Genomic DNA, 24,864 nt, shown 5'->3' with positions numbered 1-24,864 from the left:
TATTTGTAAACAAAGTTGAAATTTAGGACTTTGGCTTAGGTATCTGGAAGTACCTCTGCAAAAATCAATGTCTACTGAAATTTAAAGTAGGGCATGAGGGCCTGGGAAAGACTTGAGGGTCACAGATATGCTATCACAGGGCACAGAGCCAAAAGAACACTTCCCAATGCTAATGGGAAAAAGAAGGTTAAACCCTTCTGTGTCCTGGATCCTTTTCAAGCATTTCCAGAAACCTATTAGTAATTAACTAATATGTCCCTCAAAAATCACAGACATAGGAATTTGTCTCCAGTGTACAGAAAAAAATCACAACTTCTCCCTCAGCCTAGAAATGCTTCTAGGCACAGAGGCTTAATATCATCTTGAGTAAATTATGTTAAATTCAGTAAGATTGGTAAAAAATAACTGTCTGAATTCTTAGTCAAAATTTTGCATGAAATTCTGTATATTCATTGTCTATTTTCCAACTGTTCCTTTCTATAAAAAATAATTTAATTTATCAGAAACCAGAGGAATCTTTGATTTACAACTTCGGCCAATTTTGTCTTGAATTTGCAGCTGTTTTTCACAGTCTAACTTTCCAATAACTTTTGAGATTAAAAAGATAAAACCAGTAAATAAAAAGCATTGGTACAAAGAGGTATGCAGTGCTTAGAATTACAAAACAGACTTTAGAGAAAGGTGCAGCTACTCACCACCTATTGGAGTCATGCTGTGATGGCAAAAGGCAGAAAAGTGAATATTTTTATACCTTTTCTTTCTCTGTTAACAGAGAACACACTTTTTTCAGAGCAGTTTCATATTCAAATTGTGAACTGGAAAACTATACAGCTCTATATGCTCACATACTTTTTACTAGCAAATCAGTTATGTGTGGCTTTAAATTAAGCACGTCAGTAAACTTACTGTACTCACCAGTACTAGTCACATGCTTAATTAGGCTTGGAAGTATTTTTGGTTAAAGAACTTAATGTCTTACAACAACAAGCAAAAGTAGTAGTTTATGAATAACTATGAAAATAACCCCAGGAATTTCAGATATGAAAAACCTGCAGGCATTTCATTTAAAGTTAATATGGATGAAATAAAGAAAGAATAACTTCTGATGAAAAGGAAAATCAAAGTTTACATTAGTACAGTTTAAAGTCTTAGTGATCTATGATTTCTCAGTTCTAATGCATTACTACCTTCCAATCTGCACACCAGTAGATGTTCTTATTTGCATTTGCTTTTCAAGCAGTTACACATACACATCATTCACTTAGTATCAACACAAAGATTTGTTGATACTAAGTGAAAATAAACCCAGAATCTTCCATCACAACACAAGCTTGACAGTGAACTCTAGCTTAATTGCTACCAACACCTATCATACCTCTGATAGAAAGTGCTGATCCAGGCAATTGCTTGATGGCTCTTGATTAACCACATGTGAATATGTAAAATTTAAGGTTTGTGGCCTTTGGAAAAAGGGCAAGCAGTTCTGGAGGACTAAAATTATACTGTGAGGTTGTTCAGGCAGAAAATTTGAAGAGTCAAAACCTGCCTAGAACTTACATCTGGCTACTGATAAAAAAGACAGTTAAAAATATTTCGATCAATACTTCAGCAACAAAAGGAGGGCTAAGGAGAAACTTCATTGGATGGAAGATGAAATTTACTAAGATAAGTAAATGTCTGAGGTATTTAATGGTACTTCTTTGCCTCATATTTTATGGTAAGACTGGTTGTTCTCTGGATACCCAGCCCCCTAAGCTGGAAAACAGGCACGGGGAGCAGAATGAAGCCCCCATAACAAATGAGGAAATGGTCAGTGACCTGCTATACCACTTAGTCACATACAAGTGTAAGGGACTGGGTGGAATCCACCCAAGGGTACTTAAGAAGCTGGCATAAATGCTCCCCAAACCACTTTCCATCATCATCTTGGTTAACTGGGGAGGTCCCAGTGGACTGCAGTTTGGCCAGTGTGATGCCCATCTATAAAAAGGGTTGGAAGGAGGATCTGGGGAGCTATAGACCTGTCAATATGACTTCAGTGTCACTAGAAGGAATAGAGCAGATCATTTTGAACTTGATCAGATCATGAACATGACATGTACAGAACAGCCAAATGTTCAGGCCTAGTCAGCATGGGTTTAGAAATGGCAGGCCCTGATTCACCAAACAGATCTCCTTTCCATGGCAATTCAACACACTTAGTGGATGAGGGAAAGGCTCTGGAGGTTTTCTGCCTGGACTTTGCTAGTCCTTTGACACAGTCTTCCATAGCATTCTCCTAGAGAAACTTGCTGCTCAGGACTTGGATAGGTCCACTGGGTTTGCTGGGTAAAAAATAAAATATCTATATTATAATATAAAATTGGTTGGATGGATGAGCCTGAAAAGTGCTGGTAAATGGGTTTATATCCGGCTAGTGGTCAGATCACTAGTGGAGTTCCTGAGGGCTGAGTTTTGGGGTTATTCCTGTTTAATATCTTCATTGAGAACATGGATGAGGGGATTGAGTGCACTCTCAGTCACTTGTAGTTGACACTAATTTGGGCAGCAGTGTTGATCTGCTGGAAGGCTTTGCAGAGGGATCTGGATAGGCTGGATCAATGGGACAAGGCTAATTGTAGAGGTCCAACAATGTCAAGTGCCAGGTCCTGCCTTTGGGTCACAACAACTTCCTGCACCACTACAGGCTGGGGGCAGAGTGGCTAGAAAGCAGCCCAGCAGAAAAGTACATTTTAGGAGTGCTGGTTGACCACCAGGTGAACATGAGCCAGCTGTGCCCAGGTGGCCAAGAACGCCAATGCCATCCTGTTCTGTATCGGCAGTAGTGTGGCCAGCAGGACCATGGAAATGATTGCCCCCCTGTACACAGCAAGGTAAGGCCACACTCCAAACCCTGTGCTCTGTTCAGGTACCCTCACAGCAAGAAAGACATTAAGGTGCATGTCCAGAGAAGGCCAACGGAGCTGGGGAAGAGTTTGGAATGCAAATCTTTTGAGGAGTGGCTGAGGAAGCTGGGGTTGTTTAGCCTAGAGTAGAGGAGGCTCAGAGGAGAATTTCACACTCCTTACAACTACCTGAAGGGGGTTGTTGTGAGATGAGGGTTGGTAGCTTCTTCCATGTAACAAGTGGTAGGGGAAGAGGAAATTTCAAGTTGCATCAGAAAAGGGTTTTTTTGGATATTAGGAAAAAATTTCTTCATGGAAAGTGCTGTCAAGCTCTGGAACAGGTTACCCAGGAAGTGATGCAGTCACCATCACTGAAGGTGTTTAAAAGACATGTAGATGTATCACCTTGGGACATGATTAGCTGGACTTGATGATCCTAATGGTCTTTTCCAACCTAAATGTTTCTGATTCTTTCATTTCTACTTTCATCATTTCTTGATGCCTACCAGATGATAGATATCATGCTACTTATTTTCACATTTTTGGAAAAAATCTCTTTAGTAGTCTCAAATCTACAGCTCTCACCATGACAGTTTCATGTTTTTAAATGAAATGCAAATTAAATACAAAAAGGAACTCACAATATATTTCAAGCAAACTGAAATTAAGTAATTGTTAGTCTTTTTAAAGAACATTTTCACTATTTTGTCTACTTGAATATGTTCTGTCCCTTGCCATATGTCTGTATTTGGACATAATACCTTTGACAATCATAATTTTAAAACTGTGTTCCAGAATTGATGAATTACCAGCAACCCATAGTTATTCAAATGTTCATGAAACCAAATTTAATAAGAGAAACATTTTTGTTGGTTAAATATATCGACTTATTTCAAAAAGCCTTGTATTTTGTGAATTTTCTTATACACATCAAATAAAAAAAATGAACTCTCATTTAAGGTACAAATGCAAATGTTCCTTTTCTTACAATCTCATGTATTTTGTCTTGCTTTGGAAAGACATGGATATGTTCTTGGCTAGCTCCTCTATGCAGTTACGCTTCTATCCCAAAAAAATCTTCCAAATTCAGGAATCAAAAAAGTCAAACAGAAGATCGTGGAACACTTGGCCAACCTAAAAATTTGTGTTCTGTTTGAAGTTTGTCTCAGAGACCCTTCTTAGACTCCAAATGTTCAACACTATCTTCAGGCATGGTCCATGGCATGTGTAGTCCATACTTTTCATAGCAGTGCATCATCTCTGGAAATCTCTGTTATCCTGCTTCTCCTATTATGAGATACCTTTGACAGGAACCCCCCATTAAGCTCTGGAAAGCTTTAAGTTCCTGAATTTCCAATTCCAAAAGGCAGTTGGAAGATATTATACGGCATTTTTTACAAAGGAATTAACTTTTTCTGTCTAGTCTCTTCCAGATGAAGTGTTCCAAAACTATACAGATAACTGGTACTACATGTTTCAGAATAACTGAAACCTAATTTTGTCTCTTAACATTTTGCTTATAAAAACTTAGACTTATCCATTCAAAGTTTGGGATGTAGATCTGATCCCCTGTCTACTCCCTTGAGAGTATGCAGGAAACTAATTAATGCATTTGCCTTAGCATAACTTAACTGGTGAGTAAAAGAAAAAAATAGTGATTTTTTATTTCCTTTGTATGCTTCTTAAAGAAGACATGGGACTACAGCAGATGCCTGGAGTAAAGTTACAGATGTATTAGGGGGCCAGCTTGTATAACTGTTTTGTTTGCCTTTCTAAATCTGAATTGGATCATCACCCCTTTCATAGCATAGGCTTCAGATTTCTGTGCTCTAACTTTTGGCAATGGCCTCGCAAATTTAAGTGTGACATAAGGAGTGAATTCTGTTATCAGACTGCACTTCAAATATACTCCATTTTAGTACACAGAGATCACTGAAATTTCATTGCTGTTGTCTGACAGAGGCAGCTAGTGCCTGTCACTTCATAGAGTCCTCTATTTTATATTCCTTAAGGAATGGGGAACCACAGTGTCAACTTTTAGATTTGAATTTTTAAAGTTAAATGCACTAAGGAAATTCTCATTTGCTTACTGTTAAAAATGACAACTAACATATTACCACACTTTTCCCCTTTTGGGGTTTTTTTTTTTTTTTTTTTTGGTCTTTTTAACTCCTCTCTTGTGGTTGAATGAGAATCATTTCCTGGCTACCTGCAAGACAAAGTTTAAGCTGTGAGCGTGGAAGAGACATACAGAGTCATTTAATTAAAAACCTTACTCATCTATTTCCCTCTCATTCTTATCAAGAAGAAAGAACATCATTATTGACGGGAATTATCAGGATGACAGCAAGTTGCTGTCACATCAAAATAAAGGAACATTATGGGATTTCAAGTTTAGAGTGTCTAAAATTAAGAAAAGGACTTGAAGTAGTATAAAGGAGTATGGGTTTGTACTTTGATTACTTCAGTGCCTCTATTATTGTGACCAGTAATTTTCTTTCTAGAATTGCATATAAAAATAGTGGATGAATAATGCTATCTTATTTGAAAATTTTAATAATTTAAGAATTTGTTTATTTTTCATTATGAAAGGTAAAACCACGAGCTGCAATTACTATGTCTTCCTCATGAGTGATACATTTGCAGTTACTCCAATTCTGGTGTTGAGTATGGTTAATACTCATTTAGTTGGTTGAGTATGGTTAATAACTGAGATATGCTTTAGTACTCCCTAGTTACTGCATTGGGCATTAGAGAACAAGAATTAGAAGCACTGCCTAAGGGCTTAATCCACCTCACTGGGAAGTCAATAAGAAAACTCAGGTTCACATCACTGGGACTTGAATTAGTCCTAAATACACAGAAAAAAAAAATAAAAATCCAGCTGGTGGTACAGTTCTTATGTTCAGTTTACAATTCAAACAGAATCCTTATGAGCATGGGGAAGTTAGAAGTAAGAGTAGGAATTCTCTGGAATTTATTCTGATGTTACTCTAAGAAAGTAGGTAGAGAAGTTAGAAATTGAATAGATACTATAAATGATGAGGACTTGTATTAATAATAAACAGAGAAAGTTATGACAAATAATTTCCATAAGCATTATATAAACCATATGATTTGTGGTATCAATGAACTATTTATTCACATTAAATTGCAAAAAATAATGCTTATAGGAACTGTGGAATAAACAGATTGATGTCCAGTATGTTGTTTTTATACAATTCCTAAAGGGTTAAGAAAGGTCTCTGGCAGTAACAGCTTCACATATAATGAATTCAAATCAAGTTATTAAACTTAGTACAGTTATAGTTGTACAGAGAGAATGGAGAGTCTTGACTTAATGTATTAAAAGTTACAGGAGTATAAAAAAATGATCAGTGTCCTTCATACCATATTCAAATCTTGATTTTTGTACAGGAAAGAATAGTTCCTGCTTCCATATGTCTTCTGGAATGTAATGAGTCTCAAAGAGAATAAGCACAGTAATTTTCTTCCTCTGTAAAACTGGATTAATGCTATCTCATGTTTGACTTATTTCTGTCCTGAAGGAGTCTGCAGACAAAAAAACCCCTCATCTCAGTAAAACAATAGTACAAAGAGAATCTTTGCTGGGGCGTGGCATACAGGATGACATACATTGCCTTTATCCTTGCCTAATGGATAAATTATCACCTCACTTCTACTCTGTTTTCTGATCACTTTCTCTACCACAGAAATCAATATTACAAATGTTTCACTGAATCAAAGTCTTACAATAATTTTTATGGTATAATTTATAATTAAATAGCTACTCTAAAATTAGTACACTTGATAAAACTTATTGAAGGAATCATCCCAGCACGTGTCATTGACCTCAGCGTGAACAGCTTTTAGTGATGAGATATAAGCAGCATGCCTAGACACTCAGGCATATGATATTTTGTAATTTTTTTCACTTACCTTACCATAACAATTCAATCTGAAGTAGCAGAAAATGCTGATGTGATTCTACCAGACAGATATTGACGTTAGCTGTTCTTATGGAAACTTATAACATTATGGAATAACCTCACTGAAGTCACTTGATTTAGTTGGTGTGTTTGAGACATGATATATCGAGAAGAGTTTGTAAGCTGCATGAAGTGCAAGGTGCATTTTCAAACTGCAACTGCTAATGTTACCCAAATGATCTTCATAAAGAAAGCCCTACAAAAGATGACAATTTGAATATAATAGAATAAAATTACGAGACTGATGCTTTGTGTTTGGCAGAAATGATTTAAAGAAATACCATCTTACTGAAATGATTATGTCAGACTAAATGCTCTGTCTACTCTACTGTACCTCATTAGTTTTTGGTAAAATCCAGTATCTTATAACAAAATAAAATTTAAGAGTTGATATCCATTGAACATAGGAGCTTGATTTTGAGCTACAACTTGCCACAATTTCTACCCACAAATGTGGTATTTATGTAAATGTATATATCGCAAGAAGTTGTACTGGGCAGAGGGTTAGAAAAAGTCTAGCTTACATGAGACTGATGTTTTACCATTGTTTTAGCATCTAGGATGGAAGAACAGCAAAGGAAGCATTATCTCCCTTTGTGATAAAAGGAGCATAGGTTTGCTTTTTTTCAGGACCCAAGAGAGCTTCAAAAAGATAAATTAGTCTTACAGACACTCTATAGTCAGTCATCTGCAATATTGTAGATTAGACATTTTAAAATTCCATTCTTATGATAGGCAAATGTCAAGTCATTTTCAAAAGAATCATTGCTGCTCACTTTTACAATGTTCCTGCATTAGTAATGATAGGAAAGGAAATTAACTAAAAGAAAAAGTTTTTATTGCCTAAATTTGCTATTTTAAAGATGTCTGCAGACCCTATAAACAAGAATCTGTTTTCAGACAAAACAGAAGATTCTATGATCAGAGCACTTCCACTCTCTTTTAATTCCATGCAGTTGAATTAAACAAAAGAGAATTTCCTTTACTTATAGACTAAAATATTTGCTTTCAAAATCTTTCATAACACACCCCTTGTAAAAGTATGCAGCCTGATCATCTGCTGTTCATTCACTGTTTTTCTTCATGTGGTGACTGTGAACACTGTTTCTCAGGTGCTCTTTCCTTGCATTCAGAAGTCCACTTTACCCCAAAAGCATTAACCCAGCCAGGTTGCATTTCTTTCTGTTATGTCATGTTAGATGTGCTCTACAAAAAATAAGGAACATTGACCTTGAAAGGAAAAGGGCAGGCGGGGGGAAATAATAAATCCCGCAACCAAACCCATTCAACAGCCCAGACCAAGATCTAAGCTCTGTCAAAATGATTTCTTATTCCATTTTACTGAAGCAGTGCCATGCTTTATCACTTCTGAGTTCATGCCTTACAGCAGAGGCAGCCCACTTGAATTGGTAAGTTGTTTAGTTAAAGTACACACATGCTATTCACATTGTCAATATGATTTAAAAGGAAAGAACATTTTGCAGGTGTAATACAGCCATAAATGCAACAGGAAACTTAAATCCAAAGGATGAGAGCACACGTAATTAATTGTTGCCTGTCTCACTATGCTCCTTCTCCTTCCCATTTACAGCAATACTATAGTCAGGCACGTGGCACTGGTGACTCATTGGTGGAGATGGCAGAATTAGACCTTCCAGGAGCTTCTGATGAAGTCTCACAATCATAAGCAAAACTGGTCAGCTAATCTGAGCTAAATGTAATGTAGTGCTTTCATTACATCACTGCACACACAATTGTGCACAAATTTCAGTACAATGTGAAGAACTGCTGAATTTATTTCGTGACTATGCAGATGCTGAAGCACCTAAATTAATTGTGAGTTGAAAAAAAATGTTTTCCAAGTCACCAAAGTGCTCAGTTTACAACCAATAAAGTTTACACTTCATTACATCTCTTCAGAAGTAGTTGTGTTTATTTATAGATATTTTATACAAGTAGGTTGAGCTGCTTGGTTTTTGTGGTCCAGCCAGATTGCTACTTTGATAGAATAGATCAAGTATTGCCATACAGACATTGACTTTTTTCTTTTTTTTTTTAAAAAAGCAAAAGGCTCTGTATTAGAGCACAAACCATACCTTAAAAGACATATTGGCTCAAACAGCAAGGAAATAAAAACCTTTCTCTCCTCATAATTTGCAAATAAAGAAACCTGGACCCAGGATGCTTGAAATGACCTATAACTCAGTTTAATTTTATTTTAATGTAATTGAAAATTCTTGTGAAGGCAATCTTGAAAGTTGAGCTCATTTTCTATTGCACTGCAGTAGAATACCAAACTCTGCATTTCATGTAAATTAACAACACTATCAGACTACATTGAATCTAAACACTCCTGCATCTGTACTTTGTGATATGTGAATAAATAAAAACTTGAAAGTAATGCAAATGAAGTCCCTGACAAAGGATCCATAACATTCAGAACTAGGTCATAAGTGAATGCATTAGTGTTCAATATAATTCCATCTTAGGTTTTAATGTTCACCTTCTTCTCTTGTTCTTGTTGCCAATTGATTATCTTTCAGTAAAGTTTATACATTACCATTAAAAGTTAATAATGCATAAATATTAAACACACCATTGTAAAGTTAGCAACACTATTAATATCCTCAGTCTCTGTAGGCAATACTAGAAATTACTAAGATCAGTATCAATAGTCACAATCATAAAAATCCTGTCTTTCTGGAATTGATAGCAATAAACAAAGTACAAGATACAATGGATATATAATACAGCCACATCTTCCTACAAAACTGGTTCCAGGAAAGAAAAGACAACACTTTTTAAACAAGATATTGCTCTGAATATTACACCATTTTCTATCCTTTTGTCTGTATGTAATACTTGTAAAATGCTGTAAAATCTTAAGGCACTATATATTCTGAAAAGCTTAGCAATATTTAGTTCTCTAGATTGTTCAAGGGAAAAAAAAACACAACAAAACAACAAAACAACAAAACACCACTGCAGCACTGAAGGGCAGAAATGTCACTGTCAGATTCCCCACTGCAGATCTCTGTCAGGCAGGGCATTATTTTAAAAGCAGGCAAAGACTTAAATATGCATAGTTGCTCTAGATTTCAGTCCCTCTAGGTGACAACAACTAGCTAAAGTAGACATGTGTGATAAGCTTTACACACTCCCAAGGGTGCTAAATCATTGTGTTGGCTCAAATTTGGTTTTTAAGAGCTTTGTTGACTTCACAGCTGGTGAGTTGACGCTTTCTATCGCTCCACCACTTGGCAACAGATGCCTCTTACTTATGCACAGATGCTGAGTATCCACCCAACCCTAACATTAGCCTTGTGTTTTGAGCTAATTGGGCCAACACAGCTGTAATTAAGACTTGAATAATTAGAAAACTAGCATGATTACTTTCACAATTAATCCTTCTATTGTACCTTTACATTCTCTTTTGCACTATTCTGCAAAGGTCTTATTTCTTTGGGTCATGCAAATCCAGCAGCCTTCTAAACAAGTGGAATAAAATCGTATTTTTCTGATAATAATATTGACATTTTAAAGAGCTGGTTTCACGCTGATTTAAAAGACTTATAGTGTGCAGTTAGACTGGTTTTGTTGGGTTTTTTTTTTCTTTCATTCTACTTACCCATTACATGGATACCTTTATAACAGCCACACAGGAAGGAAAACCATATACAAGAATGAACAAAGATTTATAAGAACAGCATGTGAACATACTTGGATAGAGTGTAATATAGAAGATCTTTAGGATGAACTGATCTTACATATCCTTTTTTATTTCTTTGACTTGGTGTCTGTTCTAAAGTGGATGCTGAGGGGTACCTGTTAAGCAAGGGAATAGAATTGAGGGGAAAGGAAGCATCTTTTAAGTAAGAAGCCTGCCTAACCCGGGAAAGTAGCAACAGTAGTATTTGGAAAGAATATCAAATTGTCTGATTTTAGAGAGAAGGAATAACAGGAAATGAACAAATAAAAATTGACAGTCATTATATAATGTCTAATCTGAGCTTGAGGGACATACAAAGTGTGTAAAGATGAGATAAATATGCCAATATCTCACGCTGTGGGTATTGCACTAACTTTAAACAATGCTCAATCTGACAACAATATACAAAACCAAGATGCTCATATATGTCCTTCCTCACAGAAATGCCACTTCCTTTTCTCAGACACAATTACTGACGTATACATGCAATAGGAATTCTCTTGTTCCTGATAGAAAAAATCAACACTAGTTAATTTTTCCTTCTCTGGTGTTAGGAAGGTTGAGAACAGTATAGAAGAAACATTATAGCTCCACATGAACATTAATAAGAATCATATATAAGTACATATTAACTGCTGTTTTATTGCATACATCCAGTTGTGGGGAGGAAGGGGAATTTGTTGAAGACAGACTCTCTTGAAATAAAGATTTATGTTTGCTGGTCTCTTCCAGGTGTTTAAAAGATATTATTTGCACAGGTATCTGAACTCACTTTAAAGGGCATTTCAGGAACATATTCATCAGGAAAATCAAAGGAACAAGAAAAAGAAAAGAGAAGTACTTCACAAACTGTTTCAAAGGAACCTAAATGTTAAATGGCAGCAGCCAGTAGCAGCTCAGCCTCCCCTAAACCAGCAGCAGTTCAGTTCCCCTGAGGAAGGAGAAAAGGCTGTAATTGCTGTCTATCACTGTTATTTGAAATAAATATAATGCTTCCATATTCAAGAAGATATATAGCCTCAATCCCTCTTCTCCTACCAATTCCTTAATCCAAACTAAGAATGTTTCTACGTATGCCTATGACAATCCCTGAGATTAGTATCTGACATTATGGCAATTTGTGATCACAAGCCTAACTCTTGTAAAAAATTGAGTTAAGTCTTGAGATAGTGACTCATTACATCCTTAGGAATAGAGAAAATGATGCTAAGGACCTATGGAGGGAAACATGACTCCCAGAAAGCAGCAATTACTATATTGACCCAATACCCTTGATTTGCTGGGTTGGGATAAATGAAAAAAGGAAACAGTCTCTTGACTTTTATGTTGGTGTCTTATTTTGCAATGCAAAATGTAACCAAAAGTAGGAATTCTGTTACCATCTGCTAAAACCAGGTGTGGCGGTGTTCTTTGTTTCTTCCATGACCCATCCCTCATAACTCCAGGAGAATATCTCCTGTTAATGATGGAGTGCTGCTGCATAAGTGATAAAATTACATCATCCTATTGTGAGATGTTCCCAAAGGAAGAAGCAAGCATTCTTACCTAGATATAATCTGAGATTTAGAACACCACAGTCTTTTTTCCACTAGATTCCCAGAAGAAACAGAGACCTTCCTGCATCACCACTGGACCTTCAGAAGAAAACTACACCCTTCTACAAGATCACTGCTTCAACAGAACCACATCTGTCACTCCAGGAGGACTGCAGACACCACTTAATCGGACTGCTACCAACACCCTGACCAACAGTGTGTCAGGTTGTAATCTGACCTGACAGTGTTTTTTGTACTACTGGATTTTATTTTAATTTTCCTATTAATTTGTAGGTTTTATTTTTTATTTATACATACTAGTAAAGAACTGCTATTCCTACTCCCATATTTTTTCCTGAGAGCCCCTTAATTTCAAAATTACAATAATTTGAAGAGAAGGTTTACATTTTCCATTTCAAGAAAGGCTCCTGCCTTCCTTAGCAAACACCTGTCTTCAAACCAAGACAGTTGGGCAGATGGAGAATTTTCCAAAAGCTGGGAACAGAAACCTTTTCGTGAGAAACATGGGTGGGAAAAATGAGACAAACCAAGTTTGTCTTTTTTTCTTTTTCTTTTTTTTTTTTTCAATTTGTTTATTTATTTAAAGGCAAAGGAATTTTGGCAGAGAACAATTATTTCAGTACTGTATTGGATCTGGCTGAGCTGGAATTCCTTTCCCCACAGCAGCCCTCACAGTGCTGTGCTCTGCATCGGGAGCTGGAAAGGTGTTAATAACACACCAGAGTTTTGGGTACAGCTGAGCAGCGCTGGCACAGCATCAGCGCTGTCCCTCAGCATTCCCCACATCAAGGGGCTGGGGGTGGGCAAGATCCTGGGAGGGGACACAACCAGACCAGCTGACCTAAATTATCCAAAGGGATATTCCACACCATATATCAGCTCAGAAATAAAAGCAGATATAAAAGCAGAAAGGAGGAGGAAAGTGGAACATTTGTAGTTTACAATGTTTGTTTTCCAGAGCAACCGCTACATCACTGGCTGACAGGAAGTAGAGAATAAATGTTTTCTTTTTCTTTGTTTGTGCATATGCAAACTTAAACTTTTGCTTTAGCAAACTGCCTTATCTCAACCCTTGATTTGTTTTTCATCTTATTTTCTCTTCACAGTCCAGCTGGGGAGCAATAGCATGACTTGGTGAGCACGTGGCATCCAGCCAAGATCGACCTACCACAAGTACTTATAAACTTCAATTTGTCCAAGACAAAAAGCTCAGGAACTCTTGATGGCATCACATAAGTAATCACATTCTTACCTAATCTCAATCAGAGGTGCTGCACTGTTCCATACTTGGCACTTTGGTTTAATGACTGTAGCAGGAACTTGTCTATTACTCAACATCCTAGACAATGAATGACACTTCAGTACCAGCCATAAGGGTACAGTAGAAATTAAGACTTAATAGTTCTAAGACTCTGTTTGGACATTCCATGAAATTTCAAAGCTCTCATGAGTGCTTATCAAACCTACCCTCTCAGTTAGATTTTCTAATTCTATCAAACATGTCCAGTGTACTTCATAGCCGTAGCCTGATACAGCTTCTGATGAAATAACAGAAGGTTAAATTAGTTTTTCCATCCAGGTTGACTCTTCTGAACAATTTTTTGACTGAACAATTTTTTGCCTGCTCTGTAAACCAGAGTTTGCCAGATACTTCTGTTGCTGTAGGTTTTTAACTATGAGGCAATGTACTGAGCAGACTCCAAAACTTTTTTCAGTTGTGGGGTTGGTAAACTTGATAACCTTTTAAATTAAATTAAAGCTATGTTATAGTACCAGAGCAATGCTCCACTCACAATACCTCCCATGCCTCAAAGAGTCACTCATGCCTCAAAGACAGATGAATGAGATTATCCAGTTACAAAATTCTTGCTAGTGATTATCAAATAACAGTTGGTTTCACAGAGAGCTTGAGATTTCTTTCATTTTAGAATATCAAATTCCAACATACATGGGATTATACTTTCATAAAGAATTATAAAGTAATACATCAAGTGATTACTTAGAATTAGTTTTCATTTCTATGGCTGTGTTTTGCCTCAGTAACAGAGCAGTAGAATTTTGCATGATAAAGAAAACAAGTATGTATTTCATTTGTATTCTTAATTACTTTTAGAATAAAAATAAAGATTAAAAAATATTTTGAAAGTAATTAAAGAGAAAAAAATCCTTAATATTCATATGACTTCAATGTCTCATTAGAGATTTGCAAAGAAACTAAAAAATAGAACAATAATTTTGATTACTAGTACTTTCTTTTTTTGACAGGAAATGTTTATTTACTTGTATTGTTTTGTCTTCTATCCTACTCACAACATTTATTTTAGTGTTATGATGCTCTCTGCCTTTTCAAATGTTTGCCTTCAGGGGTATTGATGCTACTAAAGAGCATCTATTTCATAGATCTGCATTAAAAATCACTTATTTTTCCTGACAAGCTATTTAAAGCATCACATTTATTCCTTATGAAGTGCACTTTAAAAAAAAAAAATATATGTCCTATGAAAACTAAACCACATTTGACCCAAGTTTTGTTTCTTTGCAAGAAAGACAATTTCTATCTGAGGAGATTAGCACTAAAGAGGTAGGAAGGACACATTTTCCAAAACAAACACTTTTGTTTACTTTTACTGGGGAGGGGGAGATATCCTACCAGAAACTTTAGAAGAATGGCTCTTAAAATTGTTAGTTTAACTATGGAAATCAGTAATATCAGATAATTTTTTTTCAAAATTAAAATCTGAAAACAAGATGAACAAGTAAGGTGCACAACACACCTCCAACACTTGTACGTTTTAAAATTTTAGATTGCACAAAACCTCTATTTCTTTATCATTTTTGTGCAAGACATACAGGCACAAAGACACAGAGGATCAAAGAATGATCCCAAATATCCCAAAGTATGCGTTGAAATGATAATAAACTATGTCCCTACCATGGTATTTGTCCAAAGAGAACCTAAAGAACACGTGTTAGAAAAAGAAATGTCTGATGCACCTAAACACTGCATTCAAAATGTTTTAGGTAGATCCACTTATGTTCTGGCTGGTAGAACCTGCACTAATAGAAATAACGGAGGTAGGGTGCATGGTAAACAGCTCCAGCTGCTCTTTGTCAAATAAGTGAGATTATATCAAGGTGGATTTATTAAGTCTCAGCTGTTAGTTAAAATCATCATCTGTCACTAGGTATGTGAACATGAACTGTGTTCATACCTTGACTGGACAGAAGACATATTGAGAAATTGTTCTGAGACCATCCACTCAAGATAAAATTTAAACATAGCACCTTGCAATTTTTACCTGAATTAGCATCCCTAGGCATGTACCACAAAAAGGATTGTATAGCCACTATGTAATGAGAAGTGAATGGCAATTCTGGTTGTTCAGCACAGAACTGTAACAGCAACATTTAGAAAGACAGTTGTGTGTAAGTTTTCTATTTAAAGTATTCATGCTCTTTGATCACACATAGGGCAAAAAAATGTCATACAATTATTACAGAAAATTGTGAGTTGATTAAAAAAGAATGACCTTTAGAAAACATTTGCAAAAAAATGCCCGTTGTTTGTTGGAAGATAATACTCCAGGCAGTTCCAGACAAAATTAAAAAAATAAATAAATAAGAAAACAAACTCACCCAGTTTAAATAACAGGAATGGAGAAAGATATTTCTACCTGACCGAAAATACCCAAATCAAGACAAACAACAACAACAACAACAAAAAAGGCTACTTTCTAATATTTCCTGTGGGGGTTTTTTGGGTGTTGTTTTTTTGAGTTTTTTTTCATCTTCAACTGTTAAAATCATCCAATTGCTTGCCCTGATGACTCTGCTCCATCCTGCCATACATAGTTTCTCATCTACATCTAGCCTAGGATTACTCACATTCTTGGCTGCTGGAACTCAAATACGTCCTTGACAGATAAATTTTGGCTCTCAGGGTGAAAAATAGTGACAGGTAATTGCTGTGTTTTGCATCTGATGGGTAATGTGGAGTGGGATTGAAGTCCATTGATGCACCTGAAATAGCTGCTTACGCATTCTGCGCATTAACAAAGGACGTAGACAAATATTAATAGTAAAAAGAGAAGGATAGGAATGAGATGAGGATAGACGAGGACAAATGCAGAAGAAGGTGATAGCGTCTTAAAATTTTATTAGATTTATATGCAGTGAGGACCAAAAACGGGATAGCAATTTTTACACTGAATCACAAAACATCAGAGGTACGTGATGCTCTTTAAAAAGCATTTTAATTAGCAAATTAATTTGAGTGTTTTCCTTATCAGCACTTACCTTTTCAACACCACCTCTCATGTTCCGCATTTATTCTGACACATGCACTTTTTCAAGTAGAAGCCCGGTATATCACATTTTCTCACTTTGTTTTTTTGACACGTGCTCCTTCAAGTAGCAGTTCAGAGGTGGAAGGGCCAAATTACAAAATGCTCTGGTTTATAGAAAACCTGAGTGTCACTATATAGGAGGTCAGATTTTAAAAAGGAAAGAAAAAAACAAAACCAAAAAATCAGCAGGCTATTTCATCATGAAAATATGAAACACAGCTCTACTGAGAGGTCTGCTCATCAGTCAGGACCTTTATTGAAATGCACAGGGCTTCTTTTTTCCTTTTTTTATAGTAGTGTAAATCAGGACTCAAACATCTGTTTCAGTTACAGTGAGAAAGATCTATACTGGGTATGTTAACTTATGCCAAAAAATTATTACTATTTATGTAGTAAAGGAATAAAAAGTGCTCCTTGAGACAGTAAATGACACCTTTTCTAAGAGATATAGTTACATATTTGAAATTATGGCAACCAAGTATCATGAATACTATTAATATTTTAGAGAGAATTGAAAAAACACTTAACAAGCAAATATACAAGTCTCCTAAATTGAAAGGCAATGGCTTTTCATTTTGGGATGTAATTATTACTCCAGTTTAATGAATGAAATATTACTTGAACTAGATGAGGTTTTATAGAAAGCTTGTTGCAATAAATTTGAATAAACTCAGATTTGGCAGAATGGCTTCATCATCAAATTCCTAGCAAAAGTATTGAGTAAAATTCTGCTCAGACTGTTCAAGACAATGTAAATCTAGAAAAGAAATACTGGTTTCTAGCTTTTCATCATGCTACAGGTACTATTAGAAATCTGTAATTAACTTTTCTATTTAACAATATAGTTTTTATTTGCAACATTTTCTTAAAGAGGAAAAAATGAACCGTGAAATGGAGTGGTTTTTTTGTTCTTCTTTTTTGTAGGTTTTTTGTTTTTACACATTAAACTTAGCATAAAACAGATATATGAAAGTGTGTGATACACACACACAGCCACTATGCCTGAGGACAGAATGCCAAGGAGGTTCTTAATAAATGTACTTTGTGATCTTTGTACTGATTTTTAAGAGAGCTGCTTAAACTATCACCTAAACTACATATACAGAAATATTTCTGTATAACTAACTAACTTTATAAATGGTCCAAAGGGACTGCAGAACAAACATAAAGAAAAGGGAAAGGAAGTCAAAATCTAGGTCTCCAGTTCAAAGCAAGTACTGTGGGTAGTGTTTGAGCTGCATAAAAAAAACCCAAATTTTTGTGAAATTAATAAATGGCCACAGACAAATGTTTAGCAAATGTGTGTCTGCATTTACAACTACACTTAGCACCTGCTTGCAGCCTTCAGAAAACAGCAGCCAGGAACCTACCTAATGCTTATAGACTCTAGGTCAAATGACCCAGTTCAAAAAGCTGGATTATGGGATCAGTGCAAGAGTACATTGTTGATCAAGAAAGGTCAAAAGTTTTGTCTGTTTTCTGAAAAAGAAACGGGTTTGCATATCTATTTACCTTCAGAGGAAAAAAGATTGTTTCAAGCATTTTACTAATCAAGTCACTCACTATGGTATTTTGTAAGTGTATTTGGTTTGCTGGACAAAGTATTAATGCAGTCAGTGAGTAAATGCATACATGAAAAGAATAATAAATCTGGCCTAAAAGTGGAAACAAAAACTATTTATCCAAGTCATTTATCATCAGTTTTGGAGACTGTTCCAAATACACTGTACTCTGAAACTTGACATACCACATAATTCTAGTACCTAAATATACAACTTTTAAACTTCTGTGGTAGACAGAATTTTACTGTGAGTTAAGTGCTTAGACAATTTCTTATTTTTATTCTCAGACATCTACTTTTGTTATGAATCTCTCCATAAAGGTTTGCATCTGAGCTGTGGTTCCAGGTCTGGGCCATTCAGTACAATATTACAGAGATGGACTTCAGCACCCACAGACTCCAAATCCCACTCTGCTTCAACACAGGATAGTAAACAAAGCTTACATTGTACATATCCCAACCAATACAGTCATTGTCTTAAAAAAACATTGAGAGCTGAGACATCTGCAGCAGAAAGATGGTCCTCCAGCCCGGAGCTGTCTGGTGTACATCAGTGAGTCTGATCTTTACAGGAAGACTCTTCACCCTCAAACCTGAAGTGATACAGTTGACAGAAACTGAACCACAGCTGCTCCTGAAGTAATCTGACCAAGTGTCATGATGTGAACTCTCTTAGTTCTCATCTGGTGGTGAGAGGAAGAGAATCTTTAAACAATCCATTGCAATATAAGCATTGTAAAACCTGTGTTTTTGACCTCTGCTACTCTACCTCTGCTCTACTTTGTCTATATGGCGAGATAGGTTTGTATTTAATTTTGATCTAGAATTTTTCTACCTGGAATTTTTTTTCCCTGCTTAAACCATCAGGCTTGAAGGTTCAACAGAAAAACAGACTGAAGCTTTGTCACTCCCAAAAAAGCACTGTATCCTCAAAGCTTTGCTACAAAATAATTACCTGAACAAATATTCAGTGACACATGCCAAACCTAGTGCCTTCAATGAGTTACACCTCTACAGAACAACTGGGCCTTTGTGAAAGGTTCTGTTAATACAAAAGAAGATAGTGTTTGAAAGTAATTTTTTAACATGCTATGTTATCTTATCTATGACAAGCCACAATAAAAAGAGAAGCCTGGAAAAAGTAGTAGCAAAGACTAGATTAGCACCTATATCAACTTATTAGAGTCTGACAAGTCATTCAGGAGGTGCAGCTTTCACAGTGGCTTGAAAATAGCAACCCTTGAAAATTTGCTCAAAGCTTACTCATTTAAAAGCATAATATATACATTGTAATCTCTGCCTCTTTTTGACTGTAATGTGTGCTTTTGCAAAAACAATGTCATTCTTAGGCAGGTGACTTAAATCTTGCAGTCTGTTTCCATGAACCAGTGAAGAGCAGGTGATTTCTGCAGTCTAGACACACACATAGACTCCAAAGCTGGAAGCAGTACCATGTCTTACTGTGCCAGTTACTTACTGTACAGTGAGATACAGCCCCTGACACAAAGACTGTACAGGTAAAAGCAGTTAAAAAGTAGGGGAAAACGGGATAAGGAGATGGTAGAGCTGTTGGAGCACATACGTCCCATTCTTGTGAGCACTGGAGTGCCTTCAGTGGGGTTTTTGTTCCAATTAAAAGTGAAAAATTTAAATAGATGGGCCAAGTGTGAAAAGTGATGTCCCTGCAGCATCAAAGGAATGAAGGGAATCATGGCAGGTGAAGAAAAGGAAAGAATGAGGGAATGCTAAGAGGAAAAGAATGAAGAAAAACATGTCATTAAGGAAGAAAATGAGACAATACAAGGAGGAAGATGCTACCCCAAGGTGCAAGGATAAGTGTCCAGGAAATAGATTGTGAAATCAACAAATGAAAGAGAGATAACAAGAGTCTTGTGGGACACAATGGTCTTGCTAGGAAAGCTGATGTTAGTTCTTCAACCCATGTTAATAGCACAGGGTTAAAAAGCCTCCTTTTCAGGTAGATCAATTTCCCCATATATCTTCAAGAAGAGAAACTGTGGAAACTCATTAACCCCTGAAACTTTTTCTATCTCACAATCACCCCATACTCTTGAAATTATATATCATTTAGGATAATACATCTCTTTCTTTTACATTATCTGGATTACAAACTATAGTCATTAACAGCTGTTTCCTCTTTCACATGTCACTATCAGTATTTTAGTGGGACTGTTCCTCACTGGTCTATGGTTGATTTCATGTTAATTTTCATGGAGGTCCCTTTCCTTTACCTATTTCCAAACCTCATTTTAATGAATCTCCCTAAAAAACTCATAAAACATCAAAACATTACTATCAAACACTAATTTTCAATGGAGTTGGGCTAGATAGTAATCACATTCTTCTCTCACTAATAAGGAGACATAGCTTGAGACAAAAAACATTAGCACTGACCTCATTCAAAGAACATGAAATATCTGAAATAAAGCTGAACTCTGCATATAGCTATATATTAATAGTATTTGATACAGCCTTAGAATAAAAAGAGAAAACAACTTCAAGAGAGGGAACTAGGTTATACTGCCTTCCTGTGTAATCTACCCGCCTGTGTTTAACAAGTCTGAAAAGCTTCAATAAGTCAGATGCCCCAATTTATTTGCTTAATGAGAGGAATGTTGTTTCCCATATTGCTGAGGTCACTTTTAGGATCATAATTATGTATGAAGAGGCTCACAACCCACCAATAGAAAAGATTATGAAATAATTATAGAATTACTGTCTTTTTTTATAAAGCATGAGAAAAACAAACATTTCCCTGTGTTAGGTAAACTGTCGTGTCATAAAACCTCTGAGGCTGGCACATCGGAAAGTAAGCGCTCTTCACTTACAAGCAGACAGAACATGTGATCTTGTAAAATAATAATAGAGATGTATTTGTAAGACTTGTTTAGAAACACACAGACACGTTGCCATGAAAGTGTGATTTATTTATTTTTTACTTACAGCAACAGCTTTGTGAAACAAAAGGAGAACAAAGCCACCATGTCAAACGATGTTTGTAGTCAGACCTTGTGAAAGACTGGAAAGAAACTTCCTGCTTTGTATGTAACCTGGATGTCTCCAACTGCAACTGTTTTACACTTGATTTTTTTCCTTGCAGCGCATTAAGTTATTGTATTTTGATTTTTTTTTATAATGAATACTCTGATGTATATGAATGAATACTATACTGAAAAAATATTGATTAGTTGGGAAGGGAAAAAAGTGAAGACATATACAGTACATTCTTATATGTGCATTGAAATACTTCTACCCTGGTCAAGACTTGCATCTCTGGGTGGAAGAAGCACCCACGCATTTAGTAAAAGTCATATAAATTTAACATGAAAAATGAAGTGAGCCATATGCTATACCAAAATGAGGAGCAGTGTGTGTAACTGCTTCCAAAACTTCCTTTCCTAGAAAACAGTGGTCATCTTGAGTTACCATTAGAAAATATGTTACTTTCCAAAATAATTTATGAGAAGGAGAATATAGAGATAATTAAAACAAACTGTCAGTATTCTTCAAACAATCCCACAAAACCTCAGGTCATTTCCCCCTATGATAATTTTGTTTTGCAAGAAAGACAACTTGGTATTTTTCACTGAAAAGGCTAATGGAGTAAGTAACCTGCAGGTAAAAAACATTTTCCTGAACCATTCCTTCTCATTTTTTTTTCCCTTTTCTTTTGAGAGCAAGGTAGGGCAGGTAGTGAAGTGGTGAAGTGGTGGAGGGGAGGAGAAGAGTAGGGCAGAGGCTTGAGAGGTATATGTCCATATTGCTTAGCTGAGTTTTTAATGCAGGATATAGTGCTATGAATTGTATTTGCAACAGTAAATGATAACCAACAATAGGTATATTTAACAACAATAAACAGCAGTGGTCGAAAACAGGCAGTGCAATTAATTCGCACTTTCATAAACTGCCTAGAAGTTATACATCTGTTGAAGCTATTTGAAATCACTGAAGTTTCCATTAATGTTTTCTTTCTATTATGATGGAGTTTTAAACAAAGTGTGTTAACTTTTAAGGGCAACAGAGAGAACTGACATTTTCAATATGACAGATCTTAATTTCATCCCTTACAGTATTAAAAAGTTTGGCCTCTTTACAAGCTCCTTAATTACATCCCCTGGTAGCATAGCTATCAAGCATGGACATGACTGAGACTATCCAAATCAGTTCACTTTAGACATTTCCTAGGGTAGATAGACCATAGGTACAAGGCTAGCTAACTTCAGGCTGTGTAAAAATCTCTGACATCTTCCTATTACTCACTTAATCTTTCAAGACAGCCTCCCTCATCTACTGTCTTTTTTCCTTACAGATAAAGATCTTCAAGCATCAGTCTATTTCTTTTGATATATCTCACTTTCTATCAGCCAGTGAAAAAATGCATCCTCTCTCTCTTCAGTCAAACACTACTCTCACCCCATAGCAACCAATTTAATTTTCTGGCCACTTGTATTGAAACAGCACCCCTGCTTACCCTTTCCCCCCTCCCCACACACACACACACGAGAAATGCTATTCCTACGAAAGCAACTATCCAGATCCTACCAGCCTCCGAGCACAACATTCCTTCCACATGCCAGTCACAGTCTTCAGTCTGACGGTAGCCTGGAAAGCTGCATGCATATTCTTGACTCACATTTCAAGAATCCCTTACTGTCTCATTTAAATGCCATGGGACTTTGAAGCTGTGCATCTACGAGTTCCTGCTGGCGAAGGAATCATGCTCCTTATTCAGGATTATGTTTTACCATAATGTACTTTTGCTTTCCAGCTGCTGTGCTTCCTCAAATACATACAAAAGGGAGGAAAGTGCACTTGCCCTTCCTCCTCCTCCCTTCTCACACTCCTGCGTGCTCCTAACAATTTATTTTTTCTTCTTCTTTGTTTGTTGGTTTGGGTTTTGTTTTGTTTGTTTGGTTTTTTTTTGGGGGGGGGGTTGGCTTTAGGGGTTTTTTTGGTTTTTTGGTTGGTTTTTTTTTTTTTTTTTTTTTTTGTTGGTTTGGGGTTTTTTTTTTGTTTTGGTTTTTTTTTTGGGGGGGGGGGTTTGGCTTTGGGGGTTTTTTTTGTTTTTTTTTTGGTTTTCTTGTTTTTGTTTTTTTTTTTGCAAGCTTCAGAGACTCACAGGATCGGAGAAAACTGCAGCCATTCCCAAGAGGCTGCTTGAAACTGGGATCCCTCCCGCGAGGTGTTCCGGGCTGGGACGCTCGGTCCTGCCCCCAGCCCGCTCCCGCCGCGCTGCGCGGCTCCCCTGCTGCAGTGCAGCCTGGCACCTCACTCTGCTCCAACTTTCCATGCAGACATTCGGCACCATGCAGGCAGCCAGAAAAAGCCGCACTTACCTTAATTGAAATCTTTTCTCTGGTAATGCTGGAGCATCAGTCCAATCAACAGCGATCGGGGAGAATCTAAGTTTCAATCAACACCCTCCGGCTATCCGCATGCTGCTCTGCCTTTTTTTTCAGTGAACTCCTCACTGTCTAGAGGAGAGAGAGAGAGAGATCAGCTGAAATCCTCAGAGGCTCGTAGGGAGTGAGAGAAGAGGCACCAAAGCAATGTTTCTTAACACGAGATTCTCAGCAAGCGTGCTCAGGTCTGGAAGATCCTGTAAGTGCTGTGATAGGCTCCTGTCATGTCCCCTGAGCCGTGAGATGATCATTGACCTGATTAGCTCTGAACACTCCCTACATGCAGAGAAAGCGCTGAGAGGATTGGTGGGTCGCAAGGGAATTGGGAAAGGCACCAGGGCCGCTTGGGAATCTTCATTCTTCCAGACTAATGGATGTGCTGCAGCTGAGGCTGTAATTTGTGAGGAGGTTATGCACAATGTTAACCATCTGAGGACTTAAACAAATGTGCTTTTGCATGCTGTTTCTCAAGGTACACCAGCATTCAACGCAGGGTAGAGCTGAGTAATTAGAGGCTGATGTAGCCATTTCGCAGTACAAGGCTCACTGTATGAGAAGATCTGTAAGCTGAGAGATAAAGTGGATCCATACATTTGTCTCTGACCCTGGAGACAATAGCAGTTAATGGGTAGAATAAGTGAAATTAGTATGGTGGGCTCATGTTAGCCCCCAGATGGCAATCAGTCACCATGGAAAGAAAAAAGAAAAGAACAACAAAACCCAAACAGACAAGAATTATTTAACAAGTGTATGTGGCAATTTAAATAAAATGTTGAGAAAGATTTCCAAATTACTACAGGAAAGACTTTTCAACACGGAGATAAATCTGTAGAAAAGCACAACAATACAGCAATGCAAGTTCTTCCCTCTCATTCAGCAGAGGGGGAAAACCAACAAGGAATGAATTTAAAGGATCTAATTTGCCTTTCTCTTACACTGATACAAATAAATCTATTAAAGATGACAGTTTAAATTCAGATCAGGATAAAAACCAAAAAAACAGAGTGAAAGAAGAATGAGGTGTATTCATTACTTGTGTTTGGTTCAAGTGTATTATGGAAAGCAGACTTCAGTGTTCAGCATTCAGGCTTACATGGTCAAACGAGTCAAGCCAAAGTGTGCCAACTCTTATGACTGTTCTCTTCTGCTATTTGCCTGTTCTTGGACAATAATTACGGCACTAGGCAGTTGACTCTATTTTCCATTCAGATTTATCTATGAAAATACCAGCTGTGACTAAGAATAACTTTGCTCACAGAATAATGTATTTAGTATTGGTGATCTGAAGCACCAATATAAAATGGAAAATGGATATTTTGATAGAAACTAATGAAGAAGAGTGGGAACCTATAGCAGCAATGCTAGTTCATACCTAGTTATCACTTTATGAGTGCT

General features: G+C 36.6%; 1 protein-coding gene across 1 annotated transcript in view; it reads right to left on the bottom strand.

Annotated features, from left to right (window-relative positions):
• Positions 1-23,877, bottom strand: part of CDH12 (cadherin 12) — a 231,235-nt gene extending 207,358 nt beyond the window's left edge. Inside the window, exon 1 of the mRNA XM_015619585.3 lies at positions 23,404-23,877. The gene's annotated coding sequence lies outside the window, so the exon portion shown is untranslated. The remainder of the gene's footprint in view (positions 1-23,403) is intronic.
• Between the last annotated feature and the right edge of the window lie 987 nt (positions 23,878-24,864).

This window comes from Parus major, chromosome 2, assembly GCF_001522545.3.
Source record: "Parus major isolate Abel chromosome 2, Parus_major1.1, whole genome shotgun sequence".
NCBI lineage: Eukaryota > Metazoa > Chordata > Aves > Passeriformes > Paridae > Parus > Parus major.
Note: the sequence above shows the minus strand (reverse complement) of the source record. Positions and strands in the feature narration are given on the sequence as shown.